Source organism: Sturnus vulgaris, chromosome 2 (assembly GCF_052056855.1).
Source record: "Sturnus vulgaris isolate bStuVul1 chromosome 2, bStuVul1.hap1, whole genome shotgun sequence".
Lineage (NCBI taxonomy): Eukaryota > Metazoa > Chordata > Aves > Passeriformes > Sturnidae > Sturnus > Sturnus vulgaris.
This window is the reverse complement of record NC_142244.1, coordinates 112,251,600-112,275,493: the sequence shown is the minus strand read 5'-3', so window position 1 is coordinate 112,275,493 and position 23,894 is coordinate 112,251,600. Positions and strand designations below refer to the sequence as shown.

Below are 23,894 nucleotides of genomic sequence, written 5' to 3'. Positions count from 1 at the left end.
TAGGCTACTTAGGGATGTACAATAATAATTTAGATTGTTGATCATAATAATCTCATGCTGGCCATAACTGTCTGGCTGTTACTTTATGCTTCCCCAGCCTGTTTGCTGAATCTGTTTGCTGATTTCTGCACTTGTTTATAGTTTGCAAATTGTTTGAGGCAAAGAGAATTTTGCTGTTTGTTTGTTTTTCTGGCTCTCGAGAAGGGAACGGGAACCTCCGTGATCTCCTTCGCTGAAAATAATTTAAAAATCCCTAATGGATGCTGTAAAAATTCTTCTCCAGGAAAAACAAACTCAGCTGAACTCTAGCTAAATTAACTGATATCCCTCATGATCCACCAATTTTCATGATGGATTGCAGGGAAGGTTTATGAAGTCCAGAAATAGCATCGTGTTCCCTCCTCCTCCTCAGGGCAGGGTCCTGTGGCTGCCAGACAGATCAGCAGCGAGCAGAACTTCCCCACTATACGGGACATAATCCTCCAGTTCACTGCTTTAAGGCAGCCTACAAGGATCACCTTGCAGAGAAATGAGGGTGAGATGCTTCCCAAGACAGCCAGACAGCCTCCATGGGTTGTTAAGATGAGCCAGTGCATGAGAAGTCACAAAGTGCCAGTAGCCCTTACCTGGGTGTTTTTTCCCTTTTCTTGCTCTGAGACATCCAACTTCCTGGAAGCAGGTTTCTCATGCAGACCCACGAAAAAAAAAACAAGCAACTTCCTTGAGGTGCACATGTTTTTCTTGTTTGCTTCCTTCCAAATAGTTTCCTTTTTGTCCTGTTCTTGTAAAAAAAAAAAAAAATCTATTCCATTTTCAAATATTCCCTATGATTGCCAGGACAACAAAACATACCATGGTAGAATCAATTGATTTGCAGGGTTTTCATACAGCTTTCTTGTGAAGTTTTGGTTGTTCCTTGTATATGATCAAGAAGTCCAACACAGACAGTAATTTACCCAGAAATTCAGTGCCAGTTCTTCTGGGGTAGGAATATTTCAATATTTCAGATTGTACTATTGTTCATAAGAAAAACACAGTTAAAATCTGGTTAGCTAGTTAATTCTCCAGCAATACGTGACTGACAAACATTCATAATATTTACTTATGATTATTAAGTCATTTCTAGCCTTGTTAAAAATTTTCGACATTTCTGTGGAATTTACTTGTAAGTTTTCTGAGGTATTTTGACAAAATCCATTGGAGTATAGCTGTTTTCTCCCAATACACATAGGAATTTATGCTAAATTGGATAACAAAGCTGCTTGGGTTGGAAAACAAATTAATCCACCCAGTCATATATGAAATGCCCAGAAGAAACAGAAGAATAACAGCTTTTCTACATTTTACTTCTGTGAAGAGAGAATGAGACATTCTTGTCTCTAGAGATCTTCAAGTCCCCACTCCCATCCTTCAAGTTTTATCTTCCCTCCCCAGATTCAGAATTTAAGGAGCAGAATTAGATGGTTTAATGAGACGAGGTGAGCGTGGCAAGAGGGGATACTGTCAATCAGTCAAGGAACAAGTCCATGGCCACATGAATATCCAGGATAAAATGCTCAGTGCAACCAGACCAGGGGCTGCTGGGGGAGAGCAGATGTGGGATCTGAAGGTCTGATAATCAATGGCAAGGTGATCAGTACAGTGATGGGGGCCTCTGCTGCTCTTCATCTCAGGCAAAAATAGAAGCTTTAATGCAGGTGTTTCTCTCCAGTGGCTTGGACCTCTTGCTCACATGAAAGCATCCACACCTAGCAAAACAAATCCCACCCTCTCCTAAGGCTGCTTGCATTCCCTGAATTGCTCAGGAGGGAACACTCTTCCCCTTCTCCTGCACTTGCAGCTGCCCAAGAGGAGCGTGGGTGCTCAAATTTTGTTTTGGAAGAGCAGTGCCCCTGACGGGGAGCACTGGGGAAGTGCTCGCCAGGATTAAAGGAGGAAGTTTCTACCAGAGTCCAGCGGAGACACAAAGGCATCAGAAATTCACCTCAGGGGAAATCCTAGGCTGTATTTTCTCTGAAAAAACCGCCTGAGCTTTACATCACGGATATGCCTGACAAAGGAATCTGACTGGCAAAGTTCATCCACGTCTGCTGTCTTTTAAGAAAGGGGTAAAAGTATATTTGATGCAGCGTTCAGTTATTTGCTCTTTGGAAATCCAGTTCCCAGGGAGTTATTCTCTCATTCTGCTTTATTGGTTTTCACTGTCTCCCAAGATCTGTGCAGTTCAGCTCCATGGTAACTCAGGAACTTCCTCAGTCACTTACATATTGATGTATACAAGGAAAACACAGTGCTAATACACTGCTTGAGCATCTCTAAGGTATATTTAAAATATCTAAGAAGTGTGGCAGAGTAGGATTTATAGAAGACACAACACAGTGCTGCCTTGCCTTAAGTGGTAGTGATTGCCTCTTGGAAGTTCTACCAAGTCACTCCAGGCTTTGCAACAACTAAAGTCATATTAAACTGCTGTCCACGCTGTTCAGCAACATTTGTTCTCCCTGTCCTCCAGAGACTACCATAAAAAATATGAGGTGATTTAAAAGGGGAAGCAAAACAGAGGAAAAAGGACTTGCCCTACAGAAATTAGCTGTGTCTAGGCTTACTAGACAGGCGCTACTGATTTAACAGCCAGGATATGATCCCTGTAATCCTCATTCTCTACTAATCTACAGCCCACCACCACTCTGCTCAGCCTGCCAGGCCTGGGGTTTTTTACAAGAACAGAAATGCTAGAGGGGCTGGTGCCTGTCCACGCTCTGCTCTGACATGTGCATGAATAATCAGAAAGCACTTCAGGCATTAGGAAGCAAAAAAGCTGTAGCAATTCCCATACAGACCTGGAATCAGATCCCAGGTTTCTAAGCTTTCATCCTGGTGCCCAGTCACCAGCTGGCTGCTCCTGTGCATGACACAGGTCCAGTTACTTTGAATATACTTTCTGATGATTTTTATGAATTATGATGGGGTCCAGACAACAAAATGCTCAGTCCAAGCTGCAGTTTTGCAGGTGCTGTAGGGATTCATTTAATTAATTAATTAATTAAATTAATTTAATTAATGCCACAAGGACCTGGTGTAGAGCATTTAAAGCTTCAGCAGCATTCTGCACCTTCTACTATTTCAGTTGCAGTGAGGGACATGCAGTGAGATATTTGTACAAACACAAGGGCAAGAAGCTAAAGATCTGTATCAACATGTCCTGAGATCCTTTGGAATGGTTAATTTTTCGAGGAACTGTTGCACACGGAAAAGCCCACCTTTGAAAACTGGCAATGAGTAACCAAGGATGTCAAACAGAAGACCATTGCAGCTGGCTACACTACTGAACATGTCAGAGGAATCACAGGATCCCCACTCCCCCCACTAACAGCAGGCAAGCTCCACTCACTGCCTTCAGATCTGGAGGTGGAGATCTTCCCTGGAGAGTTTCACAGAGCTCCCAGCTGGTCAGCGTCATCCTCCTGCTCTGGAAGTGTTTCCCTCTGAAAGACACTGCTGTACACCATCAGGGTCATTTGAGGTGAGGTTCAGCTGGTGGAATGCAACTCTCTGGATGGTGTATGTTCATCTGTAATCCCACAGCTAATTTCTGAAGCTGAAACAAAGACAAGTGCAGAAAAAATGAAAGTGGTTGGGTTTTAGTCCACGATATAAAGTCCGTATGGAGCATTAGCATGAGGGCCTTTATTTTTACTGATACTACTGTTGTTATTATAATTCTCATTTTGAAGTGACAAATGGTAAGAAAAGAATTAAGAGTTCATAATTAGTTTGATTAAAAGAAGGGAATCACCCAAGTATATAATATATATATGTATAACTATACTACTGCTACAGAAAATATGTTTACATGGTCAGAATCCAGATCCAGCCTGTGCAGATAAAAATGGTGAAAGAAAAGCTACTTTATTTCTGGAGACATCTGTTGTCTGCTGCTCAATAGGGAACTAACTTCTAATTGGATAGATCTTACAGAAGATATTTGGCAATATTTGAAGCCTCCTGCATGCTGCATCTTGTTTGAGCTACCTGACTCATCAACATTTTGTTTTTGCAGTTAAGTTTAGCCACACAATGCTAAGGCAAAAATAAAGAGTCATCTGATCTGTAGGTAAATAATAATAGTCACAGGAGCTACCTCTTATTTAAGGTTTCAGAAGAATTTTGGTTCTAAAGTTCATTCTGTTAGAATGCTTCAGCACATTCCTCTCTGCACTGTTCCATGGTTAGATCACAATCAGAGGAAAATATTTGAAAGTTGCAGGTTTTAGGAGAAGCTGCTCTTTCAGAACACAGAATCAGGAATTTGTGGCTTTCCATACTGAAACTGTTGTGCATTCATAATTCAAAATAGGCAAAATTGAAGTTTTCCCACTGGCCATGCTGACAATGAAGACATGGAATATTTTTTGCCAAGACCTGAGGGAGAAATAGGTATACAAGTGATCTCCTCACCCAGTATAACTGCATGAGAAGTTTAGTAAAAAGGTAAAAGTACATCACCTGTCCTGTTTCTAATTCTATCCTACTTTGATGTCTGGACATACATTATATATGTCTGGGGGATTATATCAATCAAAGTTCCATAAAAGTCCCCTAGCTCTGCCCTTGTATCCATCTAATGGAAAGTGAAGGCCTCAGCCTCCAAAGATCGTCCTGAAATTCACTTCTAGCCTATCTCCTTTTAGGAATATTCTTGGCAGATGCTGGCAATGAATACACTCAAGCAGTAATTTAAATTCTGCTGCTTTCTTAGGAAGGGAATTCTTTACAAATTACATTTGGTAGCATCTACTAATTCATTCATTCTCTTTCAAATGCCAACTATAGCCTGATCCTGTATGAATGTTCATGTAAAAAACTTCCCCTTTAAACATTGAGACTCTAAGACTCAGCAGTGAAAATACTTGAATTGCTGATTTTATTTTCTAAAAAAAAAAAAAAAAAAAAAAAAATCCCAAAAACAGCACATTCCTATGCAATGTTTCCACCTTGATTAAATTACACACTTCCCACTGGAAAAAAAATCCATTTTCCATTCTCTATTTATGGAAGCACCTTGCTGAGGTTCCTCTGCAGTTCAGACAAGGGCAGTTTGCACTTTGCACCAATCAGCTGTTTACTGCCTTAAAAAATTGGGCTTCTATAGGATGAGTCACCAGGCACGAGAGATGCAAAGATCAGCTCCTGGGTCCCAACTAAGGGAACACTTTACTGTGCCTAATTTAAATGTTAAAGTTTATTTAAATCCTTCTCCGGGTTGGAGTTCTCAGTTTAGACCACAAGTTAACATTCCATGGACAGCAGGTTTCAGTGAAAATGCCATTGTGCAAAAATTAAATGCACACTCTGGAGTGACATTTCATGTGACAGCTAATTAGGAACTTCAGCTGATAGATGATGGACATGGGGTAAAACTAAGGACATTGCAGACTTTGCACTGCCTGCTTCTGGGATTTCTAATACTTTTTTCATCTTTATTAAACAGCCTCATTATTTTGAAGAACAATAAATTGTTACAATTAAATCTTCTTTATTGTTATCTTGTTTGGGAACTTCTTTATGGATCATGGTCCTGAAACTACACTATGCAAATATTATTACTTGTGAGATGAGATTAAGCTTAGTGAGTAAACCAAATAGATGCACAAATAAATAGACATTCTTCAGTGAACAACTTATTTCTGAACAGTTTTGGACATGTCCATTAATTTGTCATTCTGCAGACAGTGAACAATAATTTCATCATCCAGATTCTGGACACTGAAGAAAAGAAGGCTTCAGCAGTCCTTAGGCAACCTTTTAAAATCATCCACATTTTTAAACAGAACATGAAATACCTGCTAAGCAAATATCTCACTATAGTATGCAATTGTTCAGAAACATCCATGTGGTTATCATCCCATAAGTGCAGTGTAACAGGTAATAAAATTCACCAAAACTTACATTTTTGCATCTGCTGAATTCCTAAAATTACCCAATTGCAAAGCTAGAAATGAAGAGGGAGAAAGTTATAGAAAACTGCAATAAATTCTGAAGTTAACACTGGCAGAAAAAGATGGCAGGTGTCAGATTAGATAAAATAACTTGTGATTGCATACCACGATGTGACTTCATTAAAGGTACAAACAAATTTAAGCCTGAGGCTATGGAATTTACTTTGTCTTCATAACAACATCTAAAACTTTCAGAAAATGTTGGCAGAAAAAGAAACTAAAGACAACTGTAACGAAGCTCTATTTTTTTTGTCAGTGTATATAATCAAAATTGAAATAAGCCTTAAGTTGGAAAACAGAAATAAGATCTGGTTTCTAAATAATTGGGTAAAATCATGTAACTAGGTAAAAATTAATTCATGCTACTTTGAGCTTGAAAGAAAAGAAAACATAACTAAGTGAAGAATGCATTTTGCCTGCTGTGCTCAGCTGAGTTCATGTTGCTTATCTGTTCAAAGGTATTTATGTTTTTTACGTGAACCATGTCAGCAAAGGCAAATCTCTACTTTTAAAAAAAGGTATCCACTGATCCAGTGCAATCACTGATCACTCCTGACCATTCATCCCAGTTAACTCCTGGGGCATTGCCTTGCAAGATCTGTTTTGGGCTGTTCCAGCCAGGCATTTCCAACACAGGATTGCTGCTGAGGGAACTCATCCTTCACATTTTTATAAATTCAGACCCTTCCACAGAGCCCAGCTGCAGAGTCCTCTTGGTCTCCTTTCACTGAGCCATCCAGGCACGGTCAGGGTAAGCTGCATCTCTGCTTTTCAAGGGGTTTTCTTCAAAGGATTTTCTTCAAAGAGTGGTCAGAGCAAGGCTTTGCTAGCTCAGCCACTCCAGCAGAGATCCTACTGACGCCTGGAAAGGCTGACCTGGAACAGAGACTAGGCAGAGCAAAAGGAATAAAATATGTATTTATTGAAAGGATGCACTTTGGGCAGTGCAAGAGCCTGGCTGGGGCTACACCCAAATCAAATCCAAGATGGATCCTGGTCACAAGTCTTTACACTTTTATAAGTTTTGGTTCATTTACACATGGGGGTCAATTATCCAACCACAGCCCCAGGCTATGAAGTCTCAGCCCTCTGGCTTGCCCCCTTTCCTTTGCCATTGCTTCTGCTTTTTGGGTACCAGTTGTCCTTGATTCTCCAGCTGGAAAGGAATTGTTTTGTCTGACTACCCTCTGAAGAGAACTTACTAACACCTAATATGAAGTTTCAGAGTTACACACTAAGCAGCAGAGATTTTGAATATAAAAGTAAAACCCAACACATCACTACAGCACAGGGATGCTGCTGCACTCTCAGCACAGGCATGGATCTGAAGGGTCTGGTTCATTTTGTTCAGGAAAGTAGAGCCACAGGAAGTTCTCAGCTTTTTTGTTTTGATTTATTTTTCTTTGCTTTAATCAAGTGTCTTAGCTTGCAATGCAGGATGTGACCAAAAGTGTGTATTCTATCACCATCTGTTAAAATCAAGTAGGGCAGTCATCTTTGTCTTTTCCACAACCCATCCTTCCTCCAGGAGATCTCTCCTGTCAATGGGCCATTGAGTCCCACTGCATGACTGATAAAATGACATCATCCCATTGGGAGATGCTCCAGCCAGGGGGAGGAGCCAAGCATTTCCTACCTAAATAAAATCTGACATTTGGAACATCAGAGCAGCCTTTTTCCACTGGATTGCAGAGGAAAACCAGACCCTTCTACATCATCACTGGACCTGTGGAGGAAAACTGCACCTTCTACAGGAGCACTGCTTCAACTGAACCACATCTGTCACTGCAGGAGGATGCAGCCACATTGAATGGGACTGCACCAACACCCTGACTGACTGACACGGTGTCAAGTTGTATTCTGACTCTGTCAGTGGGGTTTTTTTTACTACTGTATTTAATTTTAATTTTCCTATTAAGTTGTATTTTGTATGTTTGGAGGTTTTTTATATTTACACATGCTAGTAAAGAACTATTATTCCTATTCCCATATCTTTGTCCAAAAGCCCTTTAATTTCAAAATTATAATAATTCAGAGGGAGGGGGGGTTACATCTGCCATTTCAAAGAAGGCTCCTGCCTTCCTTAGCAGACATCTGTCTTTCAAACCAAGACATCAAGTTAAGCTACAACAGCAAAGTTCAAGTTGCACAGCATAAAATGGGGAGTTTCTTCAGCTCATTCCCCTCCATTGCACCTTGCCACACTTTTGCTAACATTTTAAAAGCCAAAACTTTTCTCTCTGACTGGCTTCTGCCTTAGACAAATTCAACACATCTGAATACAAAGATCATTCCAGTATAGTTTTAGTTATGAGACTTCATTATTAAACATTACCGAGGTATTTAATCTCTGTTTGACAAACAAAGAATATTAAAAGAGATAAACTGGAGTATCTGAGCCACAGGAGGGTCTCAAAAGGTTCATTAGATAAAAAACAACAGGAATTTAACTCCTAACCCCAAAGGATAATAGCAAATTGCTTCTGTTGGCATTTCAGCTGGATTTTTTTTAGATTTCTCTACAGGTTAAGAAAAAAAAGACTTGGAAACAATGACTCCTAAAACAAACTGAACAAAGATTTATATCTATTTGCACTGTATTAGTTCTCAGTGGGTCTGTCTGCATTCAGCAGTTTCTATATTATTACATAGTTTCAGTGTTGCCAGAGTCTGCTCTGTTACTCCAAATTTCTTTTGCTCAAGTATATATTTCATATCTGTTGATGGGAAAATTGGAGGCTTGTAACTTCCTGGGCTACAAATTCATAAGTGACAGTCAGACATGAACAAAATTTCTCTCTCTCTTCAGCACCTCAATAAACAGAAACATGGAAATGATATTTTAAATGTAAGCAGAAAATACTGATGTTTGTGTTGTTTCAAAAACTGCCAGGAATAAACAATGAAATTCACGGGTATTCAACATGGAAGACTGAGAAAGGAGACTAAATTAATCTATTCTCAGCCACAGAACATGACACACTTTAAGAGGCCAGCAAAACCAAGATCATGAAATAGGATTCCTCTAGATGGAACTCTTGAATTTGAAAGATGACAGTCGTGTAACAAAAGCATCAAAACTTAGGAAATTATTCTCTTCCTCCACTGATTATTTCTCCTTCTGAAACACATCCTTAGAGGAAAATGAGTGTATCTCACCTACTCAGCTCATGGCATCATGAGATACAGCTCTTCTGTGCAGAAGACTTGAATTCAAAGGACTTGAATAATGCTGTAAAATAAATAAGGTGATGACTGACCGAGGTTTTGATAGGTCTTTATCTGTGTAGTTCTTGTCAGAGTAGTATTAAAGCTGCTAAACAAAGATTCTAGATTTTACCCAGCTCTTGCCATTGAATTTCCTACTAAGACGTGTAAACGTGCCTGGACTAGAAAAAATGTTATTTTTTTAATATCCTTTTAATTATTCTGTAGGTAAAACAATTACATACAATTACTTGGAAAGGTAATGGGCAACAAAAAAATCAAATTCACTTAAATAGAATACGATCTTTTTCAAGTAATATGAAGTACTCACAGAGCCACAGAAGAATATTCTATGCCGATTTTGTATGCAGCATCAAAAGAGTTCTGCAATAATCTTTAAGACAAGTGTGATATCTTTTAAAACAAAACATTGCAAATATTTTGGAGAAAATGGGATAAATCTACAGGTCTAAGTGGTATCCTTCAGCTTTAGAAAAACACAAAGGTGCCAGCAGTAACACCGAGACACCACAAATATATTCAACGAGAACACAAGTGCAGATAAAGCAGAAGTGCTAAAATGACGAGGAGCTTTGCAGGATAACATGTCCCAACTGAAGCACTTGCAAGGTAAAATAAAATACTGTGAGGCAGCTGCTCTTAAAGCCTCCACACTCCCGCTGAGGGCCCAGGGATGAGCTGGATGTCAGGCCCTTGAACCCTCCATCAGCACTGCAAGGAAAGGAGCTGCCACAGCCAAGATCTCTGCACTCCAGCACGGCACACGCTGCGGAAATAACAGAGGCACGTTAGGAAGCACAACGTGATAACAGGTAGTGAATGCTGACCTCTGCCAGTGACTGTGCAGTTTTTATTCTTTGCTGTTTTAGCTTCACATCTCTGCCTGCTGAAAAACACGTTTTCTTCAGGCTACCTTTGAAACGTACAGAGAAATCTCACCTGGCACAAAGCATAATGCGTGTGACCTCCTGTGGGGCACACGAGCGTGGCTGGGCTCTCTGTCGCTGGCTGCTTGCTGCTGGCTGTTATTGGAGGTGCCAGCTGCCCTCCAAACCCCCTCCTGCACATGGAACACATTTATCTTCACAGGATCACTTCCCTCATCGAATCTCTCACAGCAGCAGCAGTGCTTTGCCTCCCTGTTCCTCTGGGCACATCTGGAAATGCCAGTAGCCAGAGACACTCCAGCATGAGCCGTGGTCCAGGAGCTGCCTTTCCTCTCTCAGGGCTCCAAAGAGGATCCCAGCTCCTGGGATCCAGTGAAACATCCAGCTCAGATGTACCCCACAGCAAGAATTAAAAACTTGGACTGCATGCACAGAGTCCTTTCAGAGACAGCCCTGCACAGCACAGGCTGTGATCCCAGCCCAGCCCAGAGGCAGCCCCAAGCACAGCCCCGGAGAGGAGCAAATTGCCACGTGTGGGATGGTTGCTCCAATGAGGAACAAAAAAACTGCACACGGGAGAGAATGGTGCGTCAGGCACAAAATAGATGAACTGATCTATTTCTGCTCTGACCTGAGCACTAAGGAGGACCAAAGGCACCCATGTGGTGTAACAGAGAGCTGTGTTACTGCTGGCACAGGGAATGGTCCCTGCCCATGGGTCCCATCCTGCACCCCCGTGCAGAGACTGGTCCCAGCTCTGGCACAACTTTGAATTAGAGTTTGGGGTGCTCAGCAGGAGCTCCTGAGCCACCAGGTGCCCATCCAACACACACCATGCCAGGTCCTGGCATGCTCCCCTGCAGTGCCATAGTGGCCACAGAGGTGGGGATGGCTTCTCAGGAGACGCTTTTTAATTGCCACCATGAGTTTCATACACAGCAGCCAGATGCTTTGGCGGGGAGGGAGGGGGAGCTATAAATCTATAACAAGTAATGGAGTGTTGGGCTATGAAATCCATAGATGAAGAGGGAGAGGCTCTCTTGGTGGCTGCATTAACGCCAGCACAGTGTGCAGCTGCTTATTGCCCCAAAACAGCTCCTTCCTCTCACCATAAAGGTTGCACAGGGCTTGTCTGGCCTCCTGGAGGCTCTTCTCACATTCACCTCTGGCCATAAAGAATTAATTCATCACTGAAATGATATAAGCAGGCTCCACTAACACCTGCTTAAATAGTATGACTATGCCTCATGTAACATCAACCCCTCTGGTCTCAGAGTGCAGCTTGGTGCTCACTGCCTGTCTGAGAAGTTTTGGTGGAAGAAGAGACGCCACTTCAAACCTATTTCTCCTCTCACACCGAGGCTACCCTTGTCATCAGACACCCCAAGGTCACAGCAATATTACACACACTTGAGATAAGTCTGTAAGAGGATTTATTGGTTTTGGAGAATCACTTGTCTTGGATGAGCCACTCCTGGTTGTCGAGCAGGGACTGATCTAAACCTGCACTCTCTCCAGGTGCTGCCTTTTCAGGGAGGAATTAAAAACTCCTTGAAGACACCACCAGCAGGCAGCTGCAGGCTCAGCAGGTGCTGTGCATCCAGCAGAGCCACATCCATCTTCCCAAAGATTCCTGTCCCTCTCCTGCAGGGACAATGCACCCTCTCCCTGTCCTGCTGCCCAGCTCAGCTCAGACATTCCCCAGGTTTCTCTGCCGAGGGCAGGGTCCATGGAATGTGGGATCCTGCAGTGTGCACCAAAGATATCTCACTGTCCAGCACTCCAATCCTACAGCTTCTCTCCATCTATATTTTTCCTGTCCCTTACCCATTTTTCAGTGCTTCTCTGGCTGATTATCAACTCTCATCATGAAAATATCCATGTGCTTTGTAGTCAGTCACTTTATTCCTCTGCCAAGGGTGCTCTCAAGCTTCTGTCACTGGAAGCACCGTGTGTTCTCTTTGTGCCACAGATCTTTAAATGCAGTAGTTATACATTACTGAGGCTGCACATATTTATCCCTAAAATAACACAGGCGTCTCTGCAGACCTTCACTGGGCCTTTGATGCACTCCAGACATCTTGCTCTCCAGTCTATTATTCAGTAGCACAACTGAAATAATTGGTACTTTCCAAGCCTTCGCTGTGTTTTTTTCACTCCTAACAGTGTGAGTGGTCAGGTGTGACACTGAGCTCAGAGGAAGCTGGAAGAAAAGAGAATAGATGAGTATGTGAGGAATTAAACTAGTTCTTGTTGTTTGCCTCTGTAGAGGGTGTAAGGCCTGCTGAGGAGAAAATCATTAATAAGTACCATTCTGAAAGCAAGTGAAGAAAGTGAATGAATGACTTGGGGTTAAATGTTTATTAATAAAACAGAAGAAAGTCAATATATATCTTTTTAATGCAGTCAAGATTTGAAGTATTCTAACTTAAGAGACAAATTAAAGCACTGAAGAGAAAAACCACAAAATACCTGCTAAAAAAGACCCAGGGTCTGAAATAGGATGTACTGGTTGCAAACATATTCCATTATTTATTCTATTATTTAGCTGCACCAAGGAAGCTACCATGGGATATGCTCCTTACATGGTCTGTTCTTCACAGGTTTGTTCTGTGCAAACAGAGTTGGAAGAAAAGATCCAGCTTCATCCAAGGCTGTCAGATAAATGAGGTCAGGAAGTTTCTTGCTGAATTTGGGTAAAGGGAGCTAGGTAAGGCCATAGAATTTCTCCTCAAGCAAAGTGTAGCACACAGTAATATCCAAAACAGAAAACGCACCATTCTAAACTAAACAAACAAACAAACAAACAACAAAAAACAAAACAAACACACACACACAAAAAAACAACACACAAAAAAAACCAAAGAGAGAGTGCAAGAATAACTCTAGAGGTAGGCTCTTGTTTTATTAGGTGTAAATCAGATGTGATATTAAATCCATATGGTAAAGGTTAACATGTAAAAAGGATTGCATATTGATTGCAGCACTTTAGAATTGGACCATTTTCCATTAACATTTTCTCAGCTTCCCAATAGGCAGCAACAGGGATACAGAATGCCTAAGAATTAACCACAACAGTAAATGCTAATGCAAGTTTTATAAAGACAATAATGCCTCCCTTACATTTGTGATGGTAACAAACAACAGAGATCCCTAATAGCAGCATCAATTCTGTCTCACAAACAAGAAAAAGCTAACAGCAGAAAAAGAAATTATCTAGGCCTACTAATAAAAACAAAAAGTTGAAAGTAAAATGATCCAGCAGCAGAAGAAAATGCAAGATCAATATAAAATATACTAATTATTGCCTTTTTCATTCCACTGCATATCTGTCTTCCTCTGCTGCTTGCAAAAGCAGGAAAGATTGTGGTATCAGGGCTCCAGACTATAAAGTTCATCTTTCTGTGGCTGAGCAATTGTCCCTGAAGGCCACTAAATTAAGCAGAGGGAGACAGAGCAGTAACACTTTTTTTCCAAGGATATCAGGAGGTGCTAGGATTAGACATTTCCCTGGCACTCCCCTCCGTGGAACATCCTGCTTCCCCCTTTTCTACGTGTTAATATTCCAAACCTTCCAAAATACCTCCCCACTGGGCTAACTGGACTCCTCCCAAGAAGAAGGAGTTAGGTCAGACCCTGCTGTTGTGCATGTAAAGCTTGGAAAAATTTTCTTTTTGGCCTGCTTTCCACCCATCAGCACTGAATTTCACCTGCTGTTCCACTACGTGGTCATGCAGTGTCAACTCTGCAGACAGATTTCACTGCCCTCAGTAACTTGGTGCTATCACCCAGAAATGAAGTTATTTTGGCAAGTTATCTGAAATGTCTTCTTCTCCCCACAAAATAAAATCATTCTGTCAAATAAACAATCTCTCTTCTGTGAGCACACCACTCCAATTAATGGAGGTTAATTGTCTATAACAAACAACCATTCAATGTATTCATTACACTAATGAGATTTCCTTTTTAGAGGATTTATGAGTTGAAAAATACAGTTCTGTTCAGTCAGCTTTTAACTGCAGGAAGGAAACGTGCTTTAATTTGGGAAAATCTTTCACTCCAAGAGAAAATTACAACCTGCACTTAGGAAAAAATGGATATTCATCCACTAGTTGACAATTGGATATACCTGAGGAAAAGACCAAAGGAGCTGCTTTCAAACACATTCCTTTACTCTATGTCTTGTAATATAAACATGTGTGATACCACAGTTTTACCCACTTCTTACAACGACTATGAAGATTTTTTTTAAAGCATAACTGACCCTGATGAAGCAATCTGTCTTCTTGTGTCACTTTCAGATTGCTACCACAGAGCTAACATCTCGTAGTTCTAGCAGCAATGTGCTGGAAAGTCAGTGGAAAGTAACAGCCATGAGATTTCCAGTTCTCTTTCTTTAATGTTTCCACACTTAAAATAATTTGCCTGATTAACCACTGTCTATTAAAATTAAAAGGCAAGCATCATCAGAGAAATTACACTGGGTTTGGCACTGCTACAGCCAGACCACTACATCTTGTTAATTTTCAATTAGGCTGTGGATTGCTGTTCTGCTCTCCATTCACACCCATGTTTGCAATGCAGGCTATACCCCAAATCAGAACCTAATGCTTTCAAGATTAAAAAGGGGATATTGAAGCTAGTCCATAAGAAAAAGATAAGGTATTTTTGTACTGGAGGAAAGGAGGCTCAGGGGTGACATTATTCTCTCCACATCTCCCTGACAGGGAGGGTGTAGCCAGGTTGGGGGTTGGACTCTTCTCCCAGGTAAACAGAAACAGGAGAGGAAATGGCCTCAAGTTGTGCCAGGTTAAGATTGGATATTGGGAAAAAATTATTCACAAAAAGGGTGGTCAAGCAGTGGAAAAGGCAACCCGGGGAAGGGTGGAATGAGTCCCTGGAAGTGCTCAAAATGACATATGTGGGGGGGTGCTTGGTGACAATTTAGTGGTGAACCTGACAGGTTAGTGGTTGGACTTGATGACTTTGGAGGTTTTTTCCAGCCTTAATAATTCCCTGTTTCTGAGATTCTTTGCACACATGTCTGTCCTGATCCCTCTGCATCAGTGTGGGCCACATGCTGAGCCACTCCCATCATCATCATCATCATCATCATCATCATCATCATCATCATCATCATCATCATCATCATCATCATCATCATCATCATCTCATCAAGGCTCCAGGCTAAGCAAGGCCAGGTGTTTGTCCTGCAGAGACCTGAAAAGACACTTTATCCCAAGAAACTTGAAACGAAGAAATCTGAAAAGTGACCACAGTGGTGACAACTTTTAGTCTTATTCACATGACTTTATGGTATTTACCTGCCACTGGTTTAGATTGTGCTTGGCCTCACATTTGAGTCAAACTCCACCATCAAGGGAAGTTCCTCCAGTGAGGATGTCCATGTGGAAGTGGACATGCAGTCATCACTTGTTAAAGATGTGTAAAAGCAACATGACCGTGTATGAGGGAGGTGCTCTACAGTACTGAAAGCAGTTTCAATTTGATGATAAAAGAAGACAGTTATAGCATGGCAAATATCAAGAGAAATGGGAAAGGAAAAATAAAAAGATAGATTAAAAGCCTCAGGTATTTCTTTATGCCAGAAGTCAATTCATTCTAAGTCACTTCCACAGGGCCAGTTCCATTTATCTTTTCCAAATAATCTGTTTTCAGCATTCAAGAAGGTCTTGGCTGTGGAGACTGAAAATTAGCATGGGCCACAGGGCAAAGAATGGTGCATGAATGTTTATAAGTGTGCCTACTTAAAAGTAAAAACTCACTTTCATTGTATGTGTAGGTTCATTTCTCACTCCAGCTATGTGTGAAGAATAGATCATTAAGACCACGGGCATGAGAGATGAAAATATTTGACTGCAACTAATAAGATGTTAAACTGAATGAGATGTGATGGGGAATGCATCTCTGGGCATGGCATGGATTTTACTACTGCTCCATTTGGGCTGAAGGGAGCAAATACCAGCTTAAAATCAATTGTTTTAGTCCAGGAAAAACTGCTATGGCCTTATTCATTATGTTTAATAGTCCTTCTCTTCATATCTCACAGACAGCTCCTTCTGAATGGAGAGAAGAGCCAGATGCCCTCTGTCAATCGAATGCTACTATGGCATTTTTGCCAAATACAAGTTCCAGTATGCTCTTCCAGACAATTCTGATGCAGAAATAGTTTTAAATAGAACCCACTTCTCTCAGCTCCCCTTTCCAAAGGCTTCCCACAAGTCCCATAAGCAATCAGTAAAACAAATATGAAACATTACCACATCCATATTCATACTGAGATTACAATCCCTCAGGATGTAATGCCACCCTAGATAGTTTCCTAGAGCTACCATTTCCAAACCAAACCTTTATCATGTGCCCTGGATATGTGACACCTTCCAGGTGAATGGGATTAGGAACACCAGCATTTTATTACTGCCAATGAAACAGCAACTGTAGAAAAGGCATAAGATGTTTTAAAATGAAATATTTAGTAAGAGTAAATAAAAAGAAGAAAAAAATGCAAAAAAAAAGCAACTCCTCACTACCACTTGATGAGGTGATACTACTCTAATCAGCAAATTGCAATCTTGTTTCAGACTGAAGATTGTTGCCATGCAGAGGCATAAGAAGGAACTAAATCATCTAACACTTATTTAAAATGCTGCAACACCAGCAAGCTTATTGCAATATAATACAGTAGTAAAGCAATTACACTCTGAGATTAATATTTATAGAACATAACCAGGTTTTCCTTATTTAAAATTTAATTCAATAATTTGTGCACCTTAAAAGCATTTTCAAAGTCGAAGTAGGGTTTGAAATAAGTCTTTAGGGAAAGGTATCAAAACTCTGGCAGGAGTCTGGAACAAAGTTCACTGCCACATGTGGTGTGGTCCTGCCAGTCTTGCACTTCAGGACTGAGGATGTCCCTTTGTGACTTGAAGGAATAATCACAAGAGAGATCAGGGAATGGGGAATGAATTAGGTGATGTGAAAGGAATTTGCAACGTGGGACAGCGGCCATTCCATGACCAGAAACACAAAATAACCCAACAGAACCAGATGCAGAACCTCACTAGGAGGAGGGAAAGGAGAGTACTTTTTGAATCCAAAAGACTGTGACAGTGACACACCAGCCATAGCCTCAGAAAATTAAGTGTGGACCTGCAGCATGACTGGGCTGTGACACAAGGACTCAGTGACACAATCCTCCAGGTTTCTTTCCTCCTGGCTGGTTCCTTTCTCAGGCAGGAGCTGTTGGTCACTGGGAACACAGGGCACAGAGCTGTCACCAGCCAGGGCAAAAGTCTCTATGGGCTATTGCAACACAAACTGTGTACAATAATGACTACTATTTCTGGAATACAGTTAAAATTAACATTGGAGCACTAAAACTATTCATTTTCAGTGTGAGAAAGGTGTATGCTGTGATGTTCTCATCTGAGTCAGAGCAAGAACAGCGCCCAGATTAGAAAGTGAGAGATGGAGCTACCAGGTAGCAAATCCCTTAGACCCACAGCCCAGGGGATCAGTGTCTGCTTTCTGTCAGCAGACACTGACAGTATTTGAAGGTTCTAATTGTCGGTACTGCCAATTCTGAGCTAAATGTCTTCTGCTGCAAAAAGCCCTGCTTCAAATTCCAAAATGCACATACACTTTATAACAGGGTGTGGGAGGGTTGTTAATTGCTTAACTGCACTCTTCAGGAAAGCATTTCTTACAGTTGAGTGCGTATAAATCCTGATCATTTTAATTTTTTATCTTGTAATTCTCACTTCTTTTTTCTGTATAGTAAATCCCCAAAGTGCCTTATAAACTTGGTATGTAATGCAACTGATGAAGATACGATCTTGCTTTACAAGCATTTGGGGAGAGTCCTTCAGTTTCCTTGGCTTCAAGGCATGTCCTGCTTATAGACAGGACAAAATATCACCTGGTTCTGGGGTGCTCAGCATCCAGTTTCTCTGCCATTAATAGAGATTCTCAAATCCCACCCCTGGGACATCTCACTCACACTCAGCACCCAAGTACTGCTCATCACTGTCCAGTGAAACACAAGTTCAGTCCAACACCTCTCAGACCTCTCAGCCTGGTGAACCCCCCCCCCCTTCTGTCTCTGGAAATGATCTGTGGCAGCAGAAGACAAGACAGAGAAGCAGAAAGTGCAAGCAAGCATCTTCATTTGGTATAATGATAGGTCACAGCAGACACAGAAATTGAGAAAACAGAACACTTGAGATTAAATGAATTAACTTCATTGCTGACACAGCTTCTGGCTTCAGCAAACTTGTGTTTTCACATCTCACCAAACATACAGCTCCCAAGGCTCCCTTTTTTGTCTTCAGATTGTAAGAAGGCAGAATTTCTTGTTTGTACTATTTGGTCAGCTTCCTGGCAGTGGCTGTCAGCTGTGGACATCTCTTGACACCAAGTGACTAATGGAGACAACTTGCAAAGCATCAGTGCAATTCAGAGCAAAAAGGTCTTTTGGATTTCATTTTAGGAATAGAATGCAGCATCCACCACATTCAGTCCCTGTTAACTGCTCAGAGGACCTCAGTACTTTGGAAACCATTGAAATGAAAGGGCATTTTCCTCCTGAGACTTGATCCAGACAAGCCCAGGCTGATTGGGGTCGTTGGTAGAACTGAAAGCAGTTTTGTCCTCTGCCTTTTTTAAAACAGCAGTCAACCATGTCAATCCAGTGTTGTTTGTGACATGAGTAGAAGCTACAACCAAGCCACTTCTATTGTTTTCGGTTTTTTTTAATTTCCCTCCATCAAACAGTACTTTATTTCCTTTCACCTTCATATCTTGCCTAACAATCCAGGGATTCCCAAATGTATCTTTTCCATATCTTTAGCAAAGAGATTCTAGTTAAAATATTAGCTTGACTTGGGTGAACAATGCTGAAGTGTACTTCTAAGTGTTAAGACTGGATTGAAAATCAGGAAAATGTTTTGATATTCACAGCACCTTTTGCCTCTGTAAATATTCCTATAAAGCTTTTATTTCAAAAAAGGCAAAGGCAAACAATATGTTTGCAAGTTCATGTGAAAATATATAGTTATAAACATTAACTACAGAACAAAACAAATGGCAGGGGAATTAAGTGGCTTTTCCAGCATTGGAAAGAGTAAGGTACAAATGGATGACATTATAAATATTAACACATGCAGAAGAATAAGGGGTGACTTCTCCTCACCTCTGTCAATATATTAATCCATGTCTCACTTATGTGGGTGAAACTAGACAGGACCTGGTAATTCTGTTTTCAGAAAATGGATCAGACTGTGCTGGATCACTGATTCTGCACCAGAGTTCACCATTTCATACAACCACAGAACATCTCAAGTCAGAAGGGGCCCATAAAAATCACCAAGCCATTCTCCCTGTTCCTTTCAGAACTGCCTAGAACTAAACCACATGACTAAGGATGTTGTCCAGATGCTCCTTGTACTCTGACATTCTGGCAGGCCTGGTGCCACGATTATTTCCCCAGGGAGCCTTTTCCGTGACCAAACACCCTCTCCTAATGTCCAGTCTGAAATTTCCTGACACATATCTAGTTCCAGGTTATCTGCAAGCTTTCTTTTTAATTTTTCATTTTAATAGATTCTCCTTTTTCTCCTTCTTTTTCTTTTTTTCTTTGCCTGTCTGAAATAATCCCCTGTGTTTTACATGTGAACCTGGAGGGTACATCAGCCAGAGCATATTCAGTTGGCAGTTCGACTGGAAAAGTGCATTCTTGAATGCAGACTCATTCCAGAATGTCAGCTCCTGGTGCCTTGTGGAAGGTAAGGAGAGCACCTCATGGTTTGTGACTTGCATCTTGAAGGGAGAGCCCTCGCAGTGCCTGTGGACACACACATTTAGAGAGATAGGGAATTACAGCTTGGAAATCCTTTTCAGGCCTGGATTTCTCCTGACTCTCAGCTCCATTCCCAGGCTGACAAGCTGACTGCAGCTTCAGTTAAAGGGGAATTCTCCCAGGGTGATAACATGGTGAAAAACAGAGTGGAATTCATAATAAAGATTAACACCGGGTGTCTTTCCCGTGGGATACATCCTGAGGTGCTGTCCCAAGGATGTTTTTCCCAATTGTCCAAGAACTACTGTCCTGTCCTAGCTACACGTAACACACTTTAAATCCGGGCTGTCTGTACAGTAAAATTGGCCTTTTTTCCCCAAAGAGCTCCGTGTGTGTTGCTGTCCTTTCCCTCCCTTTGCAGCACAGTAACCACAAGTCCCTGATGTTCGTGCACTCCCAAGAAAGCCACACCAGGCTGCAGACCCAGCAAGGGTCTAAACTTGAGTTCTTCACCTGGGGTGTGTAAAGCAGGCAAGCAGAAGAAAGCAGCACGTGGCAGTGCCTGCTCACGGGGTCTGTCCCCTTTTCCTTCCTCCCTTCCCACAGCTCAGGGATGAGCAGGCTGCTTCAGTGAGGATGATGGGACTGATTTGTGACATTTTTTTTGCTGCCTGTGAAATGCTTTGCATGAAGTCTTTTTGACAGGTAGAAATTCCTGTGCCCTGTAAAGCGTTCTTTCTGCTTTTCTTTTTTTCCTTTTTTTTTGGGAATTCTTGATTTTAACAGGAGGATACTGACTGTTTCAACCAAGAGAAAGGTTACATGGTGTCAATCTTAGATATGATGTAGAAGGAACTTGCACAGAAAAGACTGCAGGCAAATTAATGCACGCTGTCAATCTAAACTCAGTGTTGCCAGGCATTTATAGCCTGCATCAAAATTATATTAATATTTGACTGTCCATACTGCCAGCCTGACAGATGACTGGTTCGTCTAATTGTTGTGTTTTCTTCTCATTAAAAGATTCTTGCAAAAACACCTCTAAGCAAATACACAAGCTGCACAAGAAGAAAGCAGTGTTTTTCCAGCAACCTTTGCACTGCACATTTCTGACAGGTTTTTTCACCACATTCCACATCAATAATGCTACAGCAACCAAAAGGCCATGTAGGCATTTAATCTCTGAGTGCTGAGGGCACACAGCTACCGGCCCAATACTCTGCAAACATTCTTCAAAATGTGCTTCCGCTCCAGGGAGTTGCCATTGGAGACTCCTCAAAGTCTAAGTTAGACTCATTTTAAAATAAAGCGCTTTTTGACACTAAATAAAACAAACTCCTAGCTTTATTGAATTACATGCAGTGCTAGAGAAAGAAGAAGAAAGATTATGCCTTTAAACCGTACTCTTGTGTCATCTGAGAACAGCTACCAGGAGCAGAACTAAAACTTCCCAGTGATGGCAGGTAAAACCTTTGACTAATTTATAATTTGTAGGTATCTAAATAATATTAATGCAAATATCATCTTTCTTACTGCACCCAACACAGCCACATAACACAGGTCAGCAGGGGAGAAGGAGCAACAAGAGACAGTGGAGAATGAAGAGAGTAAGGGACAGACAGATCCTCTCTCATCCAAGGAGACTGAAGCAACATAAATTATTTTCCCCAATGGTGTCTCCCAGACACAGCTCAAGATGCTTTGTTTGACCTTGCCCTATGCTTTGAGATTGTTCATTTCATTAGACCAATACACAAATATAAAAAAGCAATTATTTTTGTGAAATGTGCCTCAAAGAGTGAAATATTATTGACTACAGCTTGTATCCATTCTATACACATTGCCAAAGTGCAATTAATCATAGGCAGACATTGTAACCATTACAGTTGTCAACATTTAAAATCCATACAAATGCTTTTCCAGGTAATTAATATAAGGAAAGCATTCCCTCCGTTAAGGAAAGAAAATACCTAAGGAATAGTATGGTAATCTCATGTTCTCTCAAAGGCAAAATTGTAAAGATTTTAGTGGTGACACTGTCCGAATAATAAATGTAGGCTGCCTGAGCTGAACACAGGAGAATATATATCTATAGATATAGATAAATAGATATAGATATATAATATTATATATATAATATAGAGATACAATTAAATTCTAAATAGAAGTTGGATTGTTGCCCTCAGAAAAATCTCCTTTTTTTGTTTCTTTTTGTACTTTCTGACTCCTGAATACCACGAAGTTGAAAAACCAATTAATAGTAAAAATTACTGTCATTACATAGCAAATAATATAATATACAATGCCTCTGACACTAAATCTTAGATAAAAATCCAGCCCACAAGAGCACCTTATTGGAAGTGTTATTGTGCAACTGCAAAAAGAGACACATATAACCCTTGGTTTTTCTTCTCAGTCCCAGGAGCAGAAATAAAAATAGAAACTCCAGGGGGAGCAGGGTCAAGAGAGCTCAGAGGGTGAGGAACTGGGCAGCCTTCACCTCTTCCCTCTCACAATGTCACAGTCCTGCTCCTGCTGTCACCCTAAGGATATTGTCACTGGAAGGTCCTTTAGAAAAAAAACACTGTGGATGACTAGAGGGCAAAGATACTGAGAGTAACGAAGTGAAAGGATATGTCTTCCTACCCATGTATATATATATACTATAACTGATGTGTGGTGTTTCTGTAACATCCAAGAACTTAGTCTTTGCATGTTCTTTGAAAAAAAAGAAGTGTACATAAACATCTGGCAAACGTGCTCCCAGAAAGAAAGGCAGCTGCTAATGAACCAGCACTGAATGAGGTGACAAATAAACGAGTTAGGTGGATTTGTCACTGAATTAGGTGACAAGCCCACTGCAGGGGGAAGCAGTGGAAAGATCAAGTTGTAGCCCCACTGCAGCCCATGACTGAGGGAGCTGGAATTGCTCCTGGAAGTGCAGCAGTGCAGGTCTGGCTCTGTGCTCAGAGCTGGTGCCACCGAGCTGCAGCAGCAGCTGTGAGAGTTGATTTGAGACTGACTGAGCCTCCTTCCAGCACTGTGCTGCTACAGCACTGACTTCACTTACTATTAAAAAGTATAATAGCATTATATAGAAAATAATGATTCATCTACAGCAAGTAGATGGATGTTCCTTAATTACTTTTTCACATAAGCCAGCACTAGGAGAGTGTCAGTAAAATAAAAAACACATTCAGACTTGCACACGAGGCATAGTTACTGATAGAGTTCAGACTGCTTGGCATAAAATAATAAAATAATTCCAAAATAAGGATAGAATTTTGTATAACTTGAAAGAATAGAGTGAAAGAGACAGATCACAAAGCATTGAAAAACACTAATGCAAAGCAAACAGCAAAAACTCCCTTTTAACTCTGAGGATTTAGGAAGACTACACAATATATTTCATTGTTGTCTTCTACACCATTTTCTAAATTGTTTGGTGTGGGCTGGTCTCAGAAGCTGCCAGTGTACTGGAATAGGGGAGTTCCCACCAAGGGACTCCATAAAGGAAGTGCTAATGGTGCTGGGAACGAACACCAGTGCTCAGTGAGAATTCCTGATGCAAAATGAGTCTGTGGATGCTGCTTGTGAGCACAGTTCTCCTGTTGTGCAGTGTACACTCAACAGCCCAGTCTTTTACTGTGCTGTTTTTATAGTCTTTAAAGGCCTGAATATGACTTTCCATCTTTCAAGCATTGCTTTTTCTTTATTGCTAGCATGAGTTTTTCCATTTCATTAAGCAGTGCATAGTAGATCTTCCTTGCTTTGACAGGGACTGCTCTGTTACAATTACCTGCTGTCGTTGTGGTTCAAGTGAAGGTGCTGCCAGCTGGACAGAGCTGTAAAGCAACATGAGTGAATTTCCCAATCTTAAAGATTTTTTGAAAATCCAGGAAGCAATTAGGCACTGCTATATTTAGAAGCCTGCTTGTATTGTAACGAGACACTGCCAGCCAG

At 41.1% G+C, this 23,894-nt stretch overlaps 1 long non-coding RNA gene across 20 annotated transcripts in view; it reads right to left on the bottom strand.

Annotated features, from left to right (window-relative positions):
• The window catches only part of LOC148224971 (uncharacterized), a 104,691-nt gene that overhangs the window by 54,321 nt on the left and 26,476 nt on the right, over positions 1 to 23,894 (bottom strand). For 4 of the 20 annotated variants that reach the window (XR_015801843.1, XR_015801842.1, XR_015801847.1 and 1 more), the window contains exons 1-4: positions 9,159 to 22,479; positions 5,950 to 5,992; positions 3,392 to 3,598; positions 627 to 781 (exon numbers count right to left, since the gene is read on the bottom strand). This is a non-coding gene — a long non-coding RNA (uncharacterized LOC148224971). Of the gene's footprint in view, positions 1 to 626; positions 782 to 3,391; positions 3,599 to 5,949; positions 5,993 to 9,158; positions 22,485 to 23,894 lie in introns of those variants that run through there. The other 16 variants (XR_015801841.1, XR_015801848.1, XR_015801851.1 and 13 more) reach the window with 12 other exon arrangements.